Below are 6,322 nucleotides of genomic sequence, written 5' to 3' on the forward strand. Positions count from 1 at the left end.
AAGGAAGGAGGAAGGTTGGGGGTTATTTTGCTTTTTGTCATACCTATCTTCGGCAGCCTTTTTATATTGCTTGTGATTTTTCTATGAGCAATATACTTCCTGCATACACTGCAGGGTTTAATTTTCTTTTTTCCTCATACTTCCTTTCGGTATCCTTTTTATATTCCTTAGATTTTTGTTAACAATGTTTGTTGCACACACACTTGAGTTGGCTGTGTTACATGAAAATGTTAAATGATCATGATGAATAAACATCCAGTCCAGTACTCGCCTCTGCATTCATTCATTCATTATTTATTTCGATTTTCACCGGCATTACCGGGTAGGGAGGCAGGGGCAAAAGACATCGCTGCATGACAGGGACCCCCACCCCCTGTAAAGTTCAGAGCACATTTCCCATGCTAAACAAATACGCCAGCAACATGTTACATGACTAAAATGCCGAGCAACACAAGAACAGCAATACAGTTAAAATAAAATTGCAATAAATTGGAAGCGACAACAACAATAACACTTGTCACAGCCCTCAGTTGCTCTAAAAAAGTTTGTTTAAATGGCAAGAGACAAAAAAGTATGGACAATTAAGGAAGAATATATTTCATTCAAAACCGAAACGGTCATGAGGAGAAAAAAAAAAAAAACATGGTCTAAAGCAGAGTAGCAGATGCATTCCAGACCCGCAGGGGAGAATGGTGACATGGTGAAGGAAGGTTAAGTATATACACACCGCAGAGTCGTGAAGATAGTATATTTTTTCTGTGCTGTTTACCTGTTAGTGGAACATTTACTCATTTCGTTTCCACTTCCTTCCACCCGACAAGGCTTGGGTAGAAAGGCACGTTGGATCACTTAAATATCTTCATTTCTTTGTAGTCAACAATGACCAGACCAGTTTAATTAAAGGGCAACTCCGCTCAATTTCAAATATTTCGGATTAATGAGTGATTTCGCATTAAGTGTCGTAGGGAAAGACTACGTTATTTGTGTCCCGAAAAATGGAATATATAGCACAAGCAGGAAACTAAAACGAAAATTCTGCTCCGTCTGGCAACATTGGCCTCTGGCCGCCAAGAACATGGCTATAACGTGGTACGAGATGTCACATGATCCTCCACACAACAACAGGCGGGATTGGGGCGGGCGTGTGCCAGGTGCAAGTGTAGTCTGCACCGCACTCTTCACCACGTCTTGGTGTCTACGACATTCGACGACGTCTGCACAACTGCGGCATAAGTCTGCGCACATAATGTCCGAAGTGTGGACGAAACCCCGAGAGACAATAATCAGAAACGGTGAGACGACGACGGTAATAATGACAGGGTGACCGTACGGCTTCCAAGAAGCGCGCTGCGCAGGCACGTTTCTCCAATCATATGGACTCCGCTGAGCGCCGAGAGGAAACGTTGCTCACGTCACCTGTTACATTTGCACAGAGAAGTAAAAACAAGCAAAAGGGGGAAAATGTGATGACATTTAGCTCAATGTTGGTTATGTCCACGCAGTAGCCTTCCTTGACTGCTCTGTTGGTTGCACCTCAATTCGCTCGCTCAAATCGGCCGATTTCGGCAACTTGGCGAGTTGCAAGGTTTGCCAGGCCATTTAGGAAACATCAAGACGCAACTATGTCGTAATATTCGACGTGCAGTCTTCCTGGGTGATGCTGATGAGGGCTGCATTGTTTAAAAAAAAAAAAGAAAAAAAGATGAAGCGGAATTGCCTATTCAGATTGTAAAGAACACAATAAAGAAAACAATTCAGAAGCTTACATACGCTTGCATAAAAAGAACTCAGCTTTCAGGAGCAGAACCTTTGAACACTACATTGTACTGCCATGGTACCTCGCCCTGCGAGGAACAGAAGTATCTCATGAACTTGTCCCTCACTGCTTTGTTAGTGTCGGATGCGTTGTTTGAGCTGACACGGCCTACATCCGACAGCGCAACACTGCCAGCCGCATCACTCCTCCACTGACCGCCGGTTACAGCGCCAGATGCAGCTTCCTGGTCTGCGTAACCGACGGGGCAGTAGCGACGCTCCCCCTGCTCGCTCTCCTCACACACCCTCAGGTAGTTATGCAGGTTGACGCACGACCAGACAATGGCCTCCAGAGTCTCCTCAGACGCCTGCAGTGGATTGTTTGTCTGAAAATGCGCCAACGTGCCACCAGGATGCCGAAAGTGTTCTCAATTATCCTCCTGGCTCTGGATAGCCTGTAGTTGAACACTTTCTGCATTAGCTCCAAGTCCTTCCTGGGATAAGGGCGCATGAGGTTAGTCAGCATGGTGAACGCCTCATCTGCCACAAAGACAAAAGGCGGCTTGGCTGATGTATGGGGTAGCCGCCCAGCTGGCGGGAGACCAAGTCCTCCCGACAGCAGAGACTGTCCCATTTCGGAGTCTCGAAAGATGCCCCCTTCACTAAACCGCCCTGGCTGCCCAACGTCCACCAGCGTGAACTTGTAGCTGGCGTCGCAGCTTGCGAGGAGGACAATGCTGTGGAACCCCTTGTAGTTGAATGTGTCGGAGCCTTTACCAGGTGGAGCTTGGACGGCCACGTGCTTGCCATCCAGGCTCCGACACAGTTCGGGAAGTTCCACAGCCTGCCGAACTGCGCTGCGAGCCGCTTCCACTGGGCAGTGTAGGGGGCCTGCAAAGTCAGTCAAAAAATGCTCTTGGGTAATTTTATTTAAATGCCACCATAGCACACAACGCTCATTATAGCCAGAATTCAGTAACAACTGAATTGTTTCACACGAGCAAAGAAGAAAGGGTGTAGCATCTGATGATTAGGAAGGATAGGCTTAGAAGAAACCTGAATTTAGTGGGTACATTGATTTACCAGCCAGATAATTTAAACGTTCAGAGCTTCCTCGATCATCCGCTCCGGTGTGTACCGGGGCGCTGAGGTGCGCCTTGTCTTCGATCAAGTGCACCGTTGCGCACCGGACATACTCGATCAACGGAGCGCACCCTCCCGATGCGGCTTTTTGTTGCCCCAAAGCGCACCAAAAAAATCAACAGCGCACCGGGGTGCAGCCCCATCAGGCTTTGCAGCCAGGACCGGGAAACAAGGAGATGGCGGGAAGAGCAGATGGAGATTTTGTGAAAGCAAACACACCTAACAGCGGTACTCTATGAATTTCCCAACCCTTCTGACAGTAAAGACGAGCTTCTTACCATCTCTGCGATCACCGGTGATTGCTGCAGTGGCAAGGAGCACCCGAAAGTTACGAACTTCGTGGAAAGCTTTGTGAAGCATTACAATAACACCGAGGTATGGCTTTTGTCTGGTGGTACTCTTGCCAACAATAATGGGCAAAATATACCTGTGGAATTGTTACTTGTTTCATGACGCTATAGACAATCACGTCGACAATGCCCATTTGTGTAAAAATGCTAAAGACACGAGTAAAAAGCCAGGAGGAATGGACAGCAGATAGGCACTGCCTGCAGACGTACACAAGAAAAACAAACAAAACGCGAAGTGACGCGTAGTGGTGCTCGCCGCGGTGTACCGGTACGGCGCAGTTTGTCCTCAATGTTGCACCGACTATGCGCTGCACGACCGAGCGCTGTGGACTGTCTCGGTTTCAGGGCAATTCCGGTATGTGCTGATCGAAGATGGTATTAGAGATCTGTATTCGATGTGAAAAGTGCGTGTCATGACGTCACATAAGCATTAACATTTTCTTGAAGATGTCTACTCACAGGGTGGTAGAGTGGGTCGAGCACCTTGTGGAGGGCCAGGCACGTGTTCCTGGTTATCCCGGAGGTCGTCGACCGGCCGATCCTGTAACTGGTCGCGCATATTGCCTGAGAGGCTCCGTGAGCCAGGTACCTAAAATAGTGAAATGAGGGAAACAAATTCAGAGACAGTAAAACATGATCATCTCAACTTTTAGAGCCGACTGGTGAAATGAAAACAAACTTAAAACTGAGTACGCATTAAATGGTGAGTTACCCAGCTGTTTGAAAAAGAGCCGAAAAGAGTGAAGTTATTCAACTCACCTGATTGTCAGGGACAGCCTCTCCGCTGGTGTGATCGGCGTTCTCCAGAACGTGGCTTGCTTCAGCAGCAGTGGCCCAACAAGGGACAGCAGGTGTTCAAACCTGCAGAGGAAACCGTTTACAGGCCGTCTCCAGTCCTAGCTGCTTCGGTTCGGGCTATAAAGTGAACCTTTAAAAATGCGCGCACCATGGAAACGACGCTCTTTGCCTCGTTTTTTTTTTTTTTGTTTTGTTTTTTATGTGATTTCTGCGCGTTATTTTACGAGGACTCGGCAGTTCCAATGGCAGCGGGCGAGCGAGGTAATCAGACTAGTCCGTGCCCTAAACAAGCGCCTCCTACACGTTGGCGGGACTTCAAGCTATTTGATATGCATTTAGCATTGGAAAGAGTGAGGTACAGTACACACCTTTGCCGCGTCATCCTGAAGTACATGAAGAAGTCTCGTCCGTCGTCCAGCCGCATATCGCGGACAAGGTGGTGGTGCTCGCCGAGGTTCTCGCGCGAACGAAGGATGAACCGAACCCATTCTCGGCGGGGGCGTCTTTGGCGGCTCAAAAGCAACATCGCAGCGGATGACCGCGCGACTAGTGCCCAGTCAGTGCAGCTGCCTGCACGGGCAACATAAGCCCTCACGCAGCTATTGTAGGCGTACAGCAACTCGCCGTGACTGCACGCCGTAGCCGAAACCTCCGGCTACTCCGGTGAGGACCTCGCGTCGGGAACGAAACCGTCCGCCATGTTTGTAAGCGTAGTTGGGTTGCCTACTATTGGCTAGGAGCAAGAGCTGAAGCTCGTTTCTTATTGGCTGTTGATTCGTCTGGTTGTATGCGGTTGCAAGTGTGTGTACATGTCGCGCACAGTTGTCGTTGAAGTCGCAGCGGTTGCATTCGTTCGTAAGCATAGTGGTCGCTCCGAACGCAACTGTGTGAACGGGCCTTAAGCCCCTATGTCGTCTGCTTTCTTGTGTGTCCACGAAGATGGCTCGTGGATAACACCGTCACCATACCCGCCATCTCGTAGTGCACTGGGCCACCAAGGATATCGGCGCGTCGGGGGCAGCCCAAGGAACCATGAACAGCGGCCACCCCTACAGGCAGCTGGCTCGAATCAAGGAGGACCACGTGGAGAGCAGCCGCCTGCTGGGGAGATGATCCAGAGTAACAAGGTGGCTGCCAGCCGAGCCCCGAGCCAGAACAAGGAGCTCAAGCGACAGCTGGACGAGATGCAGGACGTCTTTGACAAGCTGGAGCTGACCGAGCATCAGCAGAAAGAGCAGCATGTGACCAAGGAGCTGGGGAGAGGGCGGACGCCGAACGCATCACGCGCGTCAACCAACGCGGCGAGCGCGACCTCCATCGGGCCATCACGCTCGTCCAGCGGCGCCGACAGGACCTGCAATGCCAGTCCGCCTAGCAGCGCCATCCACCCCCTGACGCCCAGAACAACGTTTCCGTCATCGACTTGCTGGACGAAGTTTGAGGGGGGGGGGGGGGGGGGGGGGGGATCACCCTGGCGGCTCCCCAGCCACGTTGCCCGACTGCGGGGCACACGTGGCGAATTTTCCCACGTGGAAGCGTAATCAAGGCGGCCACGTGCACATCGCGTGCGCCGCCTTGGTAATGCGGATCAGGGGCGGCGCACAGGCGCAGTCGGTGGCTGGACTCAAGCGCCACCGGAAAATAGTTGGGGTTGTGTGGATATTTATACAGCGTGTCAGCCATTTCAAAGTTGCGACGCGTCACTCGCTGTAGATGAGCAATTTAGCCACTGCAGTACAACAACTAGCCTGGGGTCTTTAACGTGCACCACGCAGTAGGGATACACAACCGCACACCGGTCCCTGGGTTCTGCAGCGCGAGCTTTCGCTCCACGTGCTTTCAGCTGGTGTACCACTCGGCCACTTTTTTCTTCTTTATATTTGCCCAAAATACGTAATACACACAAAACACTCACAAGAAACTGGGGCATAAACACCACGTGCCTCGCTGGGGGCCGTAACGATCCTTAAAACTCCGTCATGCCTATTAAGCCATCTAACAGGCCGACCCATTAGGGCGGAGTCTCACTGCTTTCTAAAACACTCTTGACCTGCAAATCAACTTGAATAAAAAATAAACGCGCAGACTTTGGGCGGACTTCGGCATACCGCACCGCCATACGGGACCTCCACAGACCGCACAATTCAAGGGCAATAAACAAATCGTAAGGCTCAGTTTCACCTTTCTCCACGCGAAGAAAATGAATAGTGCATTCATCAATATATCTTTTTTCAGGGTCCGTTGTAAAACATCTCAAAACAAGACAGCGTCCCAGC

At 50.4% G+C, this 6,322-nt stretch overlaps 1 pseudogene; it reads right to left on the reverse strand.

The window, feature by feature from the left end:
- Nucleotides 1-1,787: 1,787 nt before the first annotated feature.
- Nucleotides 1,788-4,470, reverse strand: LOC120836675 (annotated as a pseudogene).
- Between the last annotated feature and the right edge of the window lie 1,852 nt (nt 4,471-6,322).

The sequence above is a fragment of the Ixodes scapularis genome, unplaced genomic scaffold (genome assembly GCF_016920785.2).
Source record: "Ixodes scapularis isolate PalLabHiFi unplaced genomic scaffold, ASM1692078v2 PGA_scaffold1__304_contigs__length_218370807, whole genome shotgun sequence".
Lineage (NCBI taxonomy): Eukaryota > Metazoa > Arthropoda > Arachnida > Ixodida > Ixodidae > Ixodes > Ixodes scapularis.